This window comes from Haliotis rufescens, unplaced genomic scaffold, assembly GCF_023055435.1.
Source record: "Haliotis rufescens isolate VD_foot unplaced genomic scaffold, xgHalRufe1.0.p SCAF_35, whole genome shotgun sequence".
In the NCBI taxonomy this organism is placed as follows: domain Eukaryota; kingdom Metazoa; phylum Mollusca; class Gastropoda; order Lepetellida; family Haliotidae; genus Haliotis; species Haliotis rufescens.
Window position 1 is genome coordinate 2,763,244 of NW_025964057.1, and position 17,804 is coordinate 2,781,047.

The window sequence follows — 17,804 nt, forward strand, 5'->3', positions numbered from 1 at the left end:
AAAGGTATTCCTATAAACCGTTGGTGTACAGGATCTGTTCAAAGCATACTGGTTTAGCAATCAGGTGTCTACAACATCTTTCAGCCACAAATGATAAGAACTGGTGAAAGCTAAATCCTCCTACAAATTACCAACTGAGAGAACGCTGGCACGGGCAATGACTTGATGAGGTTTCCAAGCAATTAGAACAGCAGTATGAGAAAACCCGTCATCACAGACATATAGCCACTGTTTCCCTCTTATCGGAGACCACAGAGGGGCGAGTGTGAGCGGATCGTGGTTCTGCTCCATCCCCTGTCACGAGCATCCCCACCAAACACTGGGTATCTGTACTGGCCGCAATCACACACTTCATCGCTTGATAGTCACAACCCCTTGCAGCCATCACAGCCATCACAGCCGTGTCAGTGAAGCCCAGTGGAGCTATAAGCGACTACAGATCGTACAGCCAGACTACAGGTCGCTACAGGGATATCCGACACCGGACCTCTGATAACATTTTGGTCGGCATACAGACAAAGACCAACCATTTTGTCAGGTTTCGGAAGCACATATCCCTACAAGACGCCAGCAAGGAGGTTTGTGTCAGGTAGGTTTCTGTTATGGTATATAATAGGTTGGAGGGATGTTGTCGTAGTTGCAAAGGCTGCTGTGCTGTTGCAGCTGTCTGGAAGGGAGCAGTCTCCAGGCTGACCCTGATGCCGCGGAGGGACGGGGTCAGGGAAGGGGGAGGGGGCTCTGTTTTGGGGAGCTGAATTTGTGATGCAAGAAACATTGACAACATGGCATCTCCTCTCACTGAGATAACACCGACAGCTGTTGCCTAATAAGACACGTCTTGTGATGGGCAGAACAGTTGTTTGCAAACCTTTTTTCGTGTTTTTTTTGTGTTTGTAAGCTTCAATATTCAAATTATGTACAGCTACACAGTAGTATGTGTCAATATTATTTCATAATATATTCATCTGCAAACTGTCATGTTCATGAATACGAACCAGCCAAATTATAATCATATATTTCTTGAGCCTTTGGGAGGACGAACAGTTGAACGAAGCGTCCCTATAATATACCCCGCTGTCTTGCTTAGCAGGCGGGGAGAGCTTTGTGTAGCCATCTCCGAGCTGATGATAACAGGTCGGGTCATAACAGGCCGGGCGATAACAGCCCCAGTGATAACCTCCTACATGTAGTACCTGAGGAATGTACGTGAAATCGAGAACATCTATGTTTAAGTAAATGGTCTGGCTAAGTCTGTGGTGGTGGTGAACGTCTGTGATGTAGGTCTGTGTTGGTGATGTAGGTCTGTGATGGTGATGTAGGTCTGTGATGGAGATGTAGGTCTGTGGTGGTGGTGGTGTAGTTCTGTGATGGAGATGGAGGTCTCTGATGGAGATGTAGGTCTGTGGTGGTGGTGAACGTCTGTGATGTAGGTCTGTGTTGGTGATGTAGGCCTGTGATGGAGATGTAAGCCTGTGGTGGTGGTGGTGAACGTCTGTGATGTAGGTCTGTAATGGAGATGTAGGCCTGTGGTGGTGGTGGTGAACGTCTGTGATGTAGGTCTGTAATGGAGATGTAGGTCTGTGTTGGTGATGTAGGCCTGTGATGGAGATGTAAGCCTGTGGTGGTGGTGGTGTACGTCTGTGATGTAGGCCTGTGATGGAGATGTAGGTCTGTGGTGGTGGTGAACGTCTGTGATGTAGGTCTGTGTTGGTGATGTAGGCCTGTGATGGAGATGTAGGCCTGTGGTGGTGGTGGTGTACGTCTGTGATGTAGGTCTGTGTTGGTGATGTAGGCCTGTGATGGAGATGTAGGCCTGTGGTGGTGGTGGTGAACGTCTGTGATGTAGGTCTGTGATGGAGATGTAGGTCTGTGGTGGTGGTGAACGTCTGTGATGTAGGTCTGTGTTGGTGATGTAGGCCTGTGATGGAGATGTAAGCCTGTGGTGGTGGTGGTGTACGTCTGTGATGTAGGCCTGTGATGGTGATGTAGGCCTGTGATGGAGATGTAGGCCTGTGGTGGTGGTGGTGTACGTCTGTGATGTAGGTCTGTGTTGGTGTTAAGGTCTGTGATGGAGATGTAGGCCTGTGGTGGTGGTGGTGTACGTCTGTGATGTAGGTCTGTGTTGGTGTTAAGGTCTGTGATGGAGATGTAGGCCTGTGATGGAGATGTAGGCCTGTGGTGGTGGTGGTGAACGTCTGTGATGTAGGTCTGTGATGGAGATGTAGGCCTGTGGTGGTGGTGAACGTCTGTGATGTAGGTCTGTGTTGGTGATGTAGGCCTGTGATGGAGATGTAGGCCTGTGGTGGTGGTGGTGAACGTCTGTGATGTAGGTCTGTGATGGAGATGTAGGCCTGTGGTGGTGGTGAACGTCTGTGATGTAGGTCTGTGTTGGTGATGTAGGTCTGTGATGGAGATGTAGGTCTGTGGTGGTGGTGGTGTAGTTCTGTGTTGGTGATGTAGGCCTGTGATGGAGATGTAGGCCTGTGGTGGTGGTGGTGTACGTCTGTGATGTAGGTCTGTGATGGTGATGTAGGCCTGTGATGGAGATGTAGGTCTGTGGTGGTGGTGGTGTACGTCTGTGATGTAGTTCTGTGATGGTGATGTAGGTCTGTGATGGAGATGTAGGCCTGTGGTGGTGGTGGTGTACGTCTGTGATGTAGGTCTGTGATGGTGATGTAGGCCTGTGATGGAGATGTAGGTCTGTGGTGGTGATGTAGGCCTGTGATGGAGATGTAGGTCTGTGGTGGTGGTGGTGTACGTCTGTGATGTAGGTCTGTGATGGTGATGTAGGTCTGTGATGGAGATGTAAGCCTGTGGTGGTGGTGGTGTACGTCTGTGATGTAGTTCTGTGATGGTGATGTAGGTCTGTGATGGAGATGTAGGTCTGTGATGGAGATGTAGGCCTGTGGTGGTGGTGGTGAACGTCTATGATGTAGGTCTGTGATGGTGATGTAGGTCTGTGATGGAGATGTAGGCCTGTGGTGGTGGTGGTGTACGTCTGTGATGGAGATGGAGGTCGGTGATGGTGATGTAGGTCTGTGATGGAGATGTAGGCCTGTGGTGGTGGTGGTGTACGTCTATGATGTAGGTCTGTGATGGAGATGTAGGCCTGTGGTGGTGGTGGTGTACGTATGTGATGGCGATGGAGGTCGGTGATGGTGATGTGGGTCTGTGATGGTGATGTAGGTCTGTGATGAGGATGTAGTTCTGTGATAGTGTTGTAGGTATGTGATGGTGATGTAGGTCTGTGATAGAGATAGAGGTATGTGATGGTGGTGTAGTTTTGTGACGGAGATGTAGGTCTGTGATGGTGATGGAGGTCTGTGATGGAGATGGAGGTCTGTGATAGAGATGGATGTCTGTGATGGAGATGGAGGTCTGTGATGGAGGTCTGTGATAGAGATGTAAGTCTGTGATGGAGATTTTGGTCTATGATGGTAGTGTAGGTCTGTAATGGTGATGTAGGTCTGTGATAGAGATGGATGTCTGTGATGGAGATGGAGGTCTTTGATACAGATGGAGGTCTGTGATGGAGGTTCAGGTCTCTGATTGAGGTCTGTGATAGAGATGTAAGTCTGTGATGGAGATTTTGGTCTATGATGGTAGTGTAGGTCTGTGATGGAGATTTTGGTCTGTGATGGTGGTGTAGGTCTGTGATGGGGATGTAGTTCTGTGATAGTGTTGTAGGTCTGTGATGGTGATGTAGGTATGTGATGGAGATGTAGGTATGTGATGGAGATGTAGGTATGTGATGGTGATGTAGGTCTGTGATGGAGATGGAGGTCTTTGATAGAGATGGAGGTCTGTGATGGAGATGGAGGTCTGTGATAGAGATGGAGGTCTGTGATAGAGATGGAGGTCTGTGATAGAGATGGAGGTCTGTGATGGAGATGTAGGTATGTGATGGTGATGTAGGTCTGTGATGGTGCTGTAGGTATGTGATGGTGATGTAGGTCTGGGATGGCGACGTAGGTCTATGATGGAAATAGAGGTCTGTAATGGTGTTGTAGTTATGTGATAGAGATGTAGTTCTGTGATGGAGATGTAGGTCTGTGATGGTAGTGTAGGTCTGTGATGGCGTTGTAGGTCTGTGATGGTGATGGAGGTCTGTGATGGTTATGTACGTCTGTGATTGTGATGTAGGTCTGTGATGGGGATGTAGTTCTGTGATGGCGACGTAGGTCTGTGATGGCGACGTAGGTCTGTGATAGAAATAGAGGTCTGTAATGGTGATGTAGTTCTGTGATGGTGATATAGGTCTGTGATGGTGATGTAGTTCTGTGATGGAGGTGGAGTTCTGTGATGGAGGTGGAGGTCTGTGTTGGAGGTCTGTGATGTAGGTGTAGGTCTGTGATGGTGGTTTAGGTCTGTGATGGAAGTCTGTGGTGGTGATGTAGGTCTGTGATGGTGATGTATAAGTTTTGACCTACCTAGAATAAGGGCTCTTATATTAAACATTCCGTGCGGTGGTTGATAGAACTCATTGAACTAGATCTGCTAAATTGGCCAGGAACACATTCCTTGCAACATGATCTTCCAATGCCACGCTTGGTAACGCACCGGCCGATGCTGTAGCTGATAATTTTTCTGGAATTCTGCACAGATTCCACAGATTAACAGTTCTATTAGCACCAATTTCCTGCATTGTCTTTACCCGTTGGAGGCAATTACTAGCTATAGCTCAACAGTTGTAGGTACTTCCCGCCCATGTAGTCATCACGCCTCTGACTGTCTCACCTGACGCCAACCGCAGGTGTTGTAATTAACCTTACCTGCCTGACTCACATACCTGTCCGTGCAACAAGGTCACGCCAAGGTCATCCTAAGGTGCGTTGGAGATTCTGAGTCAGCTGCAGTACACTCTGTTGTCATCATCTCACATTTTATAGGAAATGATGAACATGTGAACAACAGAGACTTGATGCAAGACATCAATACGGCGCCTGTATCAAGGCTGTTGAAAAGACAATACGCGTGTTTTGAAACGCAATCGAGTAACTGTTGCAATCAAATGCAACTATATGCTGTGTGGAGACACCTAAGACCTATTATTGTGTCATGTGACTATTTAAGACCGGCCGAGGGGCGGTCGGGTAGCCTAGTGGTTAAAGCGTTCGCTCGTCACGCCGAAGACCCGGGTTCGATTCCCGACATGGGTACAATGTGTGAAGCCCATTTATGGTGTCCCCCGCCATGATATTGCTGGAATATTGCTAAAAGCGGCGTAAAATCAAACTCACTCACTCACTAAGACCGGCCGCTCCCCGATCTACGAATCAAGTGCAGCCATAGCGTAGAGCTGTAATTCAATGTGTTTTAAAATGCACTTTATCTATCTATTTCATTGATAAACTACATGTACACAACACGTTAACACACTTTCAATATATTAACAGCGCATGCTTGTCCCATTCGCTTGCAAATATATTCGCGTGAAACTACCACATAGGGATTGATTGCAAATAGAGCAAGATGCTTGACGGGAATCTATGAGTGTATTAATAACGCTAAATCGCCAACTGTGTGAACATCTGACTCACGGTTCCAATCCAATGGTAACACGAGACTTTTGTGAAGGTCGGTTAGGGGAGGGGTGGAAGAAAAAGGGCTATCGTTGGAAGGGGGAGGGCTGTGGGAGTGGAGGAGGACTACGGGGGGTTGAAACGGGGGCTTGGGGGGGGGGGGGGGGTGCAAGAAAGAAGGCAAGGGGTGAGAAAGGGAGAAAGAAGCAATCAGGGGAGCGGTGATGTTTGAGTTTAGCAAGTCGAGAAGAATGTGTTGACACAACAGTGGGTTGCTGCTATAGAGGTGTCTACTCGGTACAACAGAGGAACCTGAGGAACAGTTGGCACCACGCTCTGTGTGCTATTCTCGCACGCGGGCTGTGAAACACGCATTGTTACAATAATAACAAAAACAGAGGACCTGAAAGCCAACACGTTTAGTCAAAACAACCAGTACAGTTTCTCGAGTCCCGAGTTTCTGTACAATATGAGCATGAATTTCATCTACGATACACAGATGGATTCATAAATAGCTACATAGACGGATGATGGATGGATAGATAAATGGGTGGGTGGGTGGTTGAGTAGACAGACAGACAGACAGACAGATAGATAGATGGATGATGGGTGGATAGATTAATGGATGGGTGCGTGGTTGAGTAGACAGACAGACAGACAGACAGATAGATAGCTAGATAGATGGATGATGGGTGGATAGATAAATTGGTGGGTGGGTGGTTGAGTAGACAGACAGACAGATAGCTAGATAGATGGATGATGGATGGATAGATAAATGGGTGGGTGGGTGGTTGAGTAGACAGACAGACAGACAGATAGATAGATAGCTAGATAGATGGATGGATAGATGGATCTCTGGCTAGCAAGGTCACATGGTTATCTAGCCAGTCTGTGTGATCCATGTATTTCTGACTATCTCGTGCTGAAATGGATATCGAGGGAACGTTCATCACTACCTTCCCCTCGTCCTATCTAGGCATATAAAGATTGAAGAACGGCACGAGACACCGATATCGCACTGTATCAGATTTCATTGGTTTTATAGATTGAGTTACAAATATACACACGTGCTTACATAAATTAGCATATCGTCTTGGACACGGAATTAAGGATGTGTTTAGTTTCATAATCCCCACTCAGTGCGTATACATGCACGGAAACCTAAAACAAGATCACGTGAATACTGGTGATACATTCTCATGTTCTCAACCACATCAGCACCCCAGAAGATCTGCAGCTGGAATTAGTCTTCAGCATCCCATGCTTGTCGTAAGAGGCGGCTAACGGGATCCGGTGGTCAGGCTCGCTGACTCGTTAATTGTGTGTCATCGCATCCGAACTGAGTAAATATATGCTCATGATGTCAGTCACTGGATTGTCTGGTCCAGACTCGATTATTTACCGACCGCCGTCATGTAGCTGGAATATTGCTGTGCGCTAACAAACAACAAACAAACAAACAAACAAGGAACATAGCTCGTTTACGGGGGTGATGTTGGTTGCTTATGCTATAGTCGGACTCCTACAACGAATCTCCTCTAACACAGATTTCTTATGATAATCGAAATGGTTTTGTCGCTTTTATTGTACCTACGTACCTGACACCCTGACAGGCCTCTGAGGGGGCACGGGTGGCCCAGTCGTCTAAGGCGCCGCGATTCGCTGTGCAGAGTTGCGTCCCTTGGGCACGCCAGAAACCTATGATTGTGGGTTCGAATCCCGGTTCGCCCCGATTATGTTTCTAGGTTTGTCAGCACCATACCCGTGCTCGTGGGTTTCACCGAAGTGGTAAAGGTCTGAGACCTGCATCACTTCGGGCTTTCCTCCCACATTAAGCTGACACACCGTGATAGAACTGTAATACTGTTAAAAGCGGCGTTAAACCCAACTCACTCACTCACTCACTCACTGAAAGGCCTCTGACATATATGATGACGGACACATACCAAGGTTTAATCCCTGAAAATCAACATGTTCTGTATTTTTCGACATATCTCCCAAAACTTGCATGTGCCATATTTGTCTGCTGAGGTGGGCATTCACAACGTCACAACGTCACACTTCATGACCTGGCCAAGCGCATTACAAGCCACTGCTACGAGTTTAGAGCTACTCTTTGTCAACGACGGACACTTTTGGCATCTACAAATTACTTCAAAGATAACCCACCTTCTGGCATCTAGGGAAGACTTAACAGCGAGTAGCACTAAATTATTGACAACCCAATCTTTGTTTAATTGACACTGGGGATTTTCGGGTTAGTTCAAAAGTACAGTTCATGACAACATTATCACATGTTTATGAAGTGCCGATTTACTGGGAACTTTCTACATCAAAACATCACGACAACCATCTTGTCTATGTCTCCGAGTAATCTTCTCACTAATCTCGTGTTCTGCACGAAACTAATTGCTTTTGGGGTGCTTCCAAACAGACGTAAACAGTTTAGAAACATATAAAGCGTTTTTTTCTTAATAGAAATGCATAAGGCCTAATAAAAAGTCCGGTCGAACGCCGAGTCTTCTTATCAGAAGGAGGTATCGCTCCAGGACCGTGCTTGATGCCTCCGTATTACTGTGTTCAAGTCACGCAGCATGGCTGGTGCATATTGAATAGCTACTGATATCAGACGCTCGAAAATATCAAAAGTGTTTTGGAAAGTTAATGACTGCATGCGGCAAATCGTGGATAGCTTGCATGTGCTTTCCTGGCAGGCGCTGCACGTGCAGCACGTGCTGATGTAACTGACGGTTGTGGAATAATTAAAGAGTAAACAAATTCGCGGTATTCGCTTCAGGAAGTCCCCGAATAACGCCCAGAAATAATTTCTGACATAAAATCACACTAGATAACACACGAAATACTTTTAAGGCTGAAAATACATTAGGGTGGTACGTTAAGTTTAAAATACACTGAGTTATAGAATGGGTTTTGTGTACACTTTAAATCGCTTGTGTATCACAACGTAACGGTTGGTGGGATGCGATCAGTGCATTTGATTACATCCATGCGGTACATTTATCCAAGCGTTTATATCCCTTGGATATGGTGGATGTGGTGGCAACCTCTGCTAAAAGTAATATTAACCATGTTCACTCACTCACTCGCGGAGGTGGGGTAGCCTAGTGGGTAAAGCGTTCGCCCGTCCCGCCGAAGACCTGGGTTCCATTCCCCCACATGGGTACAATATATAGGCACTAAATAAGTGCAATAACCTGTTAACACGACGTTAATGCCTGTTTACCTTACCTCACCATATTCAATTCAGACACTTAAACACCTAACTATCCAAGAAACCACTCACTCACTCACTCACTAACTCATCAACTCACTCATCTACTCAACCTACCCACAGACACACTCACTCACTAACTCATCAACTCACTCATCTACTCAACCTACCCACAGACTCACTCACTCACTCACTCCCAAGTCTGACACTGTCAAACCACTGGTGATACTTCTGTTGTCACAGTAACGGTCGTATTGCAAGGAATACATTGACAGGCAGTAGCACCGTTCTCCAGAACACGGCGTATTAATGACCCTCTGTCTGTAATCATCATTATTTAACGGTGGAGACTACATCTCGTATCCCAGTCTCACACGCTGTCATTGCAAATTCAATGTCCTAAACACCATAAATGTGCAAGATTGATTACATATCCAGATTGATATTTGATATGGCCAAGACGGCTACACTTACCATAAATCACCCGGATGTCAGTCAGTGATATGGCCGCTAGGGGGCTCCTATATATTCCTGTAGGTTTGATCATAGCTGCATCTGAAGCACTGATTGCAGGGGTCATCTCAAAGTTCGCCTGGTTTGGTAAATATATAAACCTAGCCCCATGGGGCCGCTATCACGAGATAGTTCTACATACATCCTGTCTCACTAGAACTACAATTTCCTGAAATGTTAACTAAACAACCTGTTGCATACGTTAACGTCTTCCATATCAACAAGTTCTGGAATTTTATCGAGGATGTGATTGTCGTCCACAGCCACATCGTTAGGCTGACACAAGTCGATAAGGCAATAATTGAAATAATAATTTCTAAATTATGTAAATACTGAGAACAAGTTGTCCCTATAAGAGACTGGAGTTCTGTCCACATAACTGGACTTGCCTATTTGGAGGATAGAATTCTTACACATCCATGGATTTATCTTCCAGTATAGCCTTAGAGCAAGGCTACCACATCTTCTTCATCAGGTTTTGATCACAGTTTTGTGGTTGTGTTTTGGCGCAATGTTCCTGAGTAAGATTCGTTGGCTTTGTACTACAGAGGTCTTGGTCGTGTCTTATCTGTCTACCATTTGTGTCAAAGTCATGAGTTGTATGCAAGATTCAACGTAGTGTCCAAATAATGGTCAAGGACAAGGGTCCATTGCATAGTGGCCAGTAACTGACCGTCGCTCATCTAGACGTTGAAACAAAAATATCCGAAACTCCAAGTCTGCAATTCTTTAACGATTTTCTCGTCCCCTTCCTGTTATATATTATGTAAGAAAAGTAACAAACTATCTTGACGATTTTCATTTCAGAGATTAAATGTTAATGTAGCTTGTAGTCCAGAAATATATATGGACCCACCCGATACCTGATTTCCCCATAGCGTTCCTCCATAGTCCTAACGTGCTGACAGAGACCGTCTGTTGCACCGAGTTACGGCTTTCCATCACCGTCAGCATCCCACCCCCCACGTCCACCCCCATCAGTAGCGGTTCTTAGGTCTCAAACGTTGCGCTGTGGTGGGTCATATCAAAGGCCATCCATACCAGCGGTCAGTTTTTATCTGCTGAAAAATCATCATTCTCTTTGAAGAAGTCGCCGACTTGTTTAATGATCGCCATACTATCTCCCACGTGACTACTGTTTGTTAGGAAGTCATCTGGAGGCAGTTTATGTCGACAGCGTGTGTACTGCTTGTGATACAACAACTTACGCTTCAGCAGCGTGATTAAGAAAGTGTTACCCGTACTGACACGTTTCCTAATTTACCGCCGATTAACAGCAGAGTCAGCTATTTATGTATGGAAGCCGGTCTAGTCAGATGGAAGGAGAAGCTAGGCCTTTAAACCTACTTTACTCTAATGCAAATATACGCGTCAGCTGGATGGTGAAAATATATTCCGCGCGAGTGTATGTTGCTAGAGTAAATATGACCGAGAATCTAAACAACTCTGGTTCAGAAAAAAATCCTCTGCATCTTATATATCCAACTGTCGCCATATACTATCCCTCATCCCGCATCTGCAGCTGTTGTGGCAGAAACAAAGTCAAGGCAATCATTTTTTTGCATAACAGGAATAGAAATTACGTGTTTATCGGTTCCTCTTCTCTATTCACGATGAGATGTTATAAGTTGCACAAGTTTCTAAGGCAATAATTATCAGTTTAATGTCTTGATTGTCTAAATACATTAAACTACGTGTATAACGAACTGACGGATTAAACGAACTGTTTTTGGTTCCGTCCATTTGCTGTATATATGCGCATAACGAACGTCGGTTATATCGAAATAAAATCAGTGGTCCCTCTGAGTTCGTTATAAACGTAGTTTGCGGTAAAAAGAATGTCCGCTTATCTAGACTTGCCGATTATTAGGATGGAGTTACTATACACCAATGGACATACCATTCAGTACAGCCTTGGAGCAAGGCTACTCTGCCCAGTGCAGTCTGTGAGGGCCGTTTCTATTGTTTACCAAGATAACTGGCCTCCGTTGTCAGCTATACTTTTAAGCGGAGCAGTTTTGTGAATATCGATTGTTTTAGCAATAGTATCCCGCCACTCATTCTTAAAATTCCAAATTTAACGAAATTCTTCATTCGTTACAAGGGTCAGTAATTAGACAAGCGTTGTTGAACGGAAGGGACAGAGATACCGGGAGTTATTGATACTGACCAGTGGGACATGTTTCACATCCGGCCTACGACATCCTCACAACACCGGGTGGCGAGGTGTCTTAAGCGAAAGACCCGGTTTTGATTCCCTGTATGGGTGCAGTGTGTGAAATTGGTGAACTGTTGCTGAACGCGGCGTAAAACACTACTCATTCACAGCGATTGGGCACGCGTAACAATGTTTCACAAGCGTTACTTCTAAAGGCTCAGATCGGTTCATTGTGTAGGCCACTGACTGGTGGAATACTTATCACAGTTAATCATGAGGTGAGGTGAAATGGGGTTTAACTTTCCGTTCAAGATTATTGCACTTACATAGCGACGTGTGTTTGTGTGTGTGTGTGTGGCTGCTTGTACTAGTCCGGACTAATGCCGATTTTATAGTGCTAGCCCACAACGATACCATGCCTCAGTTTAACATGAATACCCCACTCAGACACAGTATAAGGACATCGAGCCGACCAGTCCTTGTTTTAGCCCCTCAATATAATGCCGAGCGCCAGACAGGGTTACAACAAGTACTTAGTCTATCTTTTGACGTCATTTGGTATGACGCGACCGGGGATCAAACCCCGGTCCTTCCGCTCTCCGGGACGAAGCTCTACCCCTAGACCACGGAAGCGGTCCATTTGGTAATGAATTGCGAGGTTTCAATAGTTGATAAAATCGCGACAATGTCAAATTATTTTTTTTGTCATTAGCAAACACACTGATGGTTAAAGAGTTACATGAGCTAATGTAACTAGTTTACCCAAATCATCCGAGTTGTAATAACAGCAGTTAACTAGTCTTGACCTGTTTGTTATGTAGTGACACTCGTTGAATGTACGGTCATCATGAGGGATTCGACCATGTTGCGGTCCGGCGGTGCCAAGAGCTGTAACCGCTCAGCCAAGTTTGTACAGAGCCTGTTTGAGTGTTACTTTCATTACACTACCCACAACCCATTGATCATCAGATCAGAGAAATATATCTACCACTCAGCATTTATGTAAATGAGGCACTTGTCTAGTCAGTTGTTAATGGCAGATGAAAGGCAGGAATGTACTCTTCTGCGTTAGGCGTCCTCGTTGACCTCGGCACGGAGCCAACGCTTTTTCAACCGTTTTCTACAACATTTCCAGACAACATCTTGTCCTACTCCAATTTAGAAGTTGTGTACGACCACAAAGAGGTGATATCACATGACCCAATGTCTCCATTACCACTTTTAAAGGGCAGGTCCTTAGTTTTGTCAGCACCCGTGGGTTACACCAAAGTGGGCTACGTTTAAGACCTCCATGTAGCGTATCCCCTTGTCTAGGATTCAGGTACTTGTCGTAAGAGGCGACTATGCTTGTCGTAAGAGGCGACTATGCTTGTCGTAAGAGGCGACTAACGGGATCGGATGGTCAGGCTCCCTGACTTGGTTGACTTGGTTGATGCATGTCATTGAATCCCAATTACGTGGATCGATGCTCATGATGTCAATCACTGGATTGTCTGATCCAGACTCGGTTATTTACAGACCGCCGTCATATGGCTGGACTATTGCTGAGTCCGGCGTTAAAAAACCAAACCAAAAACCAAACGAAAAGGAACTGGCCAAGTTGTACTATCATGCTCCCACAGTGCAGAGGCTCCCTGCTTTGTAACACTATACACTATTTATCTTCATTTACCGTTTGACTACAGCATTTATATAAAGTACAGTTATATCAATGCAAAACAATTGCAATTACAATAAACTACGGTTAACTCAAAGGGAACACTAATTTTATTTTAATTCGCTATAACCGAAGTTCGTTATAAGCGTATATACAGCATATGGAGCAAATGGACGGGGCCCCAAAACAGTTCGTTATAAACATGTTCGGTATACACGTAGTCTATTGTAGTTCATATTTCTAACATATTTCTCACTACGATAAATGTACATGGTAATTTCGAAATGTTATTAGTACATAATGATATATTAAAACCATCTTTACTAGATTACTGAGGACTGAAAACATGTTACACGAAATTATACAGTGCATGTTTTTAGGCTCAACTGTTGATAACCAGGGGAAATGTTTTTTCTCTAAGATAGGAGTAGCTCTTCTATTTCGTGGTCATCCCAAAATTTGCATGCAAACAGAGCAGTGTCTTGGGTACAAGTTCTTAACTTCCGAAACACATGATTTTCAGGTTCTAAAATTCTATTCTAAATTTACACACAACTCATATAAAAGATTTTTCTTTCAAGTTGTTTGTACAGAATTATGTTTGAAATAATGCTTGTAATGGGCTAAGTAACTTGAAGTGGAAAGAGACATATGCAATTCTTGACTGAACATGTGTTTCAATTTGTGTTTCAGCGTATATACATATGATTCTGCATCAACGATATCTTATGAAAACAAAAGCAACAAAACACTTTCTATATTCATAAGAAACATCGACTGTACGATTCCGACTATATCATCAGCATGTGTTAATGAAACACTATGAAATAGTGATGGTACCAGGTGTTCGCAAAACGGTGGCGTATCCTGCCCCTTCGGTAGCACTTGTCACAAACACACGTAAAGGCAAGTCAATTATTCACCTGAAAAAAACCACTGGAACATATGGTACAAGTCAATGTAGGGAATTTGCATCGGACACCATTATTGTCAGAGATTCGTCAAACTTCGAAATGTGCTCAACATGTCTACCATAAAACTTTTTGAAGGCTTTTTGAAACCGTGATCAAACAACTTCTCAGCAAGAGTTGTAGGACGCTCTTTGAAATCTTAGGGGAAAGAACATGCTCTACTGTACCTCAAGAGTTGGGAAATGTCGACACTAAGGCCAAGCCTGGAGCTGCAGGAATGTTGCTCGAGATGAAGGGAACACTGACTATTGCAAGTTAAAGCCAACCCTCTTCATAAAGGATATAAATATAAGAGGAATTAAAATGCATCCTTGTCGTACACCACAGTTTGTTTAAACTTATCCATTATTAGCCTTCACACTTGACTGATGAATGCATGCTGGATGCAACGTTGAACATTTTTCATGGCAACCATTCTTCTCTGTTAACGTAGTCCGTGGTCTAGAGGTAGAGCGTCCGCCCGGACAGCTGAAGGTCCAGGGTTCGATCCCCGGCCGCGACATACCAAAAGACGTTAAAAGATGGTACTTGTTGTTACCCTGTCTGGCGCTCGGCATTAAGGGGATAAATCAAGGACTGGTTGGCATGGAGTCAGTATACTGTGTCTGAGTGGGGTATCCATGTTAAACTGCAGCATAGTAACTCCGTGGGCTGGCACTATAAAATCGCCATTAATACAAGCAGCCACACACACACGTGCATGCACGTCGCTTTATAATTGCATTAATCTTGGACGTGACGTTAAACAACCTGTAGACTTCGACAGATACTTGTTTCACATGGCCTGCAATGTAAATACGTTATCCATTCTAGCTCACCCAGGAGAGAAAACCTGCTTGAAATTCAAGTATCAGCTCATTTACATCCATCCATGTTCCAAGTCGCTTTTTCCAGTACAGTTGTAAAAAACTATCCTGTGGCGACGTAAAGAAGACATACTCCCCTAGAACTGTTTGGCTCAAGCGTAGAACCACTTTTGTGAACTGGTATTCCGATGTTCCAGGCCTCAGGATAAATTTCAGTATCCATTATTTTAATGGAAGGATTCTCTAAGAAGAGGAGTACATTTGTTTCTCCTATTGTGAAAACTTGTAGGGTATGACTATATCATAATACACCGTGTTCCCTATATGAACGAGTATATCAAGTGTATAGCCGAGGTACATGGCTTTGATATACGAGTATACCAAGGGTAGTAGCAGTAGTGGTAGTGGTAGTAGTGGTTGTGGTGGTAGTAGTGGTAGTGGTAGGGGTAATTGTAGTGGTAGTAGTGGTTGTGGTGGTAGTAGTGGTAGTGGTAGGGGTAATTGTAGTGGTAGTAGTAGTAGTAGTAGTAGTAGTAGTAGTAGTAGTAGTAGTAATAGTAGAAGTAGTAGTAATAGTAGTAGTAGTGGTGGTGGTGGTGGTAGTAGTAATAGTAGTAGATGTAGTAGTAGTAGTAGTAGTAGATGTAGTAGTAGTAGTAGTAGTGAGTAGTAGTTTGAGAGCTGATTTATATTGGTATATACCACGTACGTTGCATTTTCGAATATATGATTAAAGCAGGTATCTAAATTAAATATTCGTTCTGGACTCTGCATTAGATAGTATATCAGTTGTTTATTTCATGTAAGTGTTATATGTAGATCACTGACGTGTATATCACTGTTATATCACCTACATACTCACTATGACCACGTGCAGATCAAAGCCGACACTACGGGCTTGATGTTAGGACCGGAAGCGATGAAGATGTCATGACGAGTTTCCCGATAAGGGAGATAACTCGCGTCTACGCTAACCCTTGAATGAACAGCAAGACATCATAGCATCTAAATGTGCTGGACGAGTGGCTTCTGATAGCACTGCATCTCTGGCAGGCCGATCATGTGTACTCTGGGACCAGATGAGGTATGTCGGAGCAAGAACTGTGTCAATATCTGACCCTTCTGTATCTCCATCTCTGACCAGGAACAATGGCCGCCCTGTTCTCTGTGACGTCATAGGTGCACGCGGTGTAGATAATGAACTGTGGTTCCTGTTTCGCTTTGGCGTAGAATCAAGTCGTTCCAGTCTTCAGATAACCTCTCGTCCACTCCAGGGTATAGCACCAGCTCTTCTCGATTAACCCCTGTGCTATTTCTAGTACTTATAAATCTCCATAGACGAGGTCATTTCGGGTTATATACATGATATTACCATACATGGACAGGTTTGTGATAAACCACTTACGGCAATAACAGTAATCTGTAAATATCCATCTTCTGAGGTACTGACTAAGACCCCCATTACGCTGACAACGGCATACATAATTGTATCAATCGGGATTTTATCTCTTATGCTTAAAGCATTAGTGAGTGAGTGAGTGAGTATGGTTTAATGCCGCTTTTAGCAATATTCCAGCAATATCACGGCGGGGGACACCAGAAATGGGCTTCACACATTGTACCAATGTCGGGAATCGAACCCGGATCTTCGGCGTGACGAGCGAACGCTTTAACCAGTTGGCTACCTGACCGCCCCCTTTAAGCATTAGAGCGGAATTAGGATTTACTGTGTTGTAAGAAATGTTGTTGCTGTTACCACAATTCCAAGCGACTAAGCTGTCTGGCTATGCTCTAGGGTTTCGCACAACGGCAAAATTACATGATGAAGAGCAGGCATTACAAATATAAATGACCCCTGAAGATCGGGGTTACAATAGGTCTTCAGCAACCCATGCTAGTGGTAAGTAGCGACTATGCTTGTCGTAAGAGGCGACTAACGGGATCGGGTGGCCAGGCTGGCTAAATTGGTTGATGCATGTCATCGTATCCCAGTTGCGCGGATCGATGCTGATGATGTCAGTCACTGGATTGTCTGGTCAAGACTCGATTATTTACAGACCGCCGAATAGTGCTGAGTGCGGCGTTAAACAACAATAAATCAATCATAAAAAAAACATACCACACCAAAACATATACACATATTCTGACACACATACATACACATACACACATACTCAAATACACACACAAACACACACACATACACATGCACACATACACCCACACACATACACACGCACACATACACACGCGCACACATACACAAACACACATACACACGCATACCCATACACCCCAACACACATACATATACACGCACACACATACACACGCACACACATACACACTCACACACATACCCACACGCACACACACAAACATACACACACATACTCACACACACACGCTTTATTTTGCCAGTGGGGGGTAATCGAACTCTGATCTATGGCGTGAAGTTTTAACCACCAGCCTTGTCTACCGCCCACTCATGGACACGACATGCGTTTTGTTTATCATTCTTATATTCGAGTAATCCTCACCTTTGAGTCAGTGAATATTTGAATACGGTTTACCGCCGCTGTCAACAGCATTTCAGTTATGTCCTGGCTTGTCAGATTCATGATGGAGGAAAACCAGAGGGAAACCCAGAGGGAAAGCCAGTTTTAGACGTTACCCGCTGTAAAACGCATAATGAATATGAATCTTGGATTCGAACCAAGGTCAAAGGGTTCTGGGGCGCGTGCCCAAGCCTCCTTTTAAAAACATATAAGTATTTATGTATTTATTACTGACGCATCCAATGGCCTTGAAGCAGCGGTAGCCATTAAAGAATGCCATTACGGGTGAAATACACGCGAAGTTATATACCGGACCTCCACCGCCTTGACAGCAGCGTCAGGTGTCTCACTAGGCTTGTTGTGTTATGTCTTTTTCTGTTTACAAGG

General features: G+C 44.6%; 1 protein-coding gene across 1 annotated transcript in view; it reads left to right on the forward strand.

Annotated features, from left to right (window-relative positions):
* Positions 1-388: 388 nt before the first annotated feature.
* The window catches only part of LOC124134439 (proton channel OtopLc-like), a 68,509-nt gene continuing 51,093 nt past the window's right edge, over positions 389-17,804 (forward strand). Inside the window, exon 1 of the mRNA XM_046499247.2 lies at positions 389-589. The gene's annotated coding sequence lies outside the window, so the exon portion shown is untranslated. The remainder of the gene's footprint in view (positions 590-17,804) is intronic.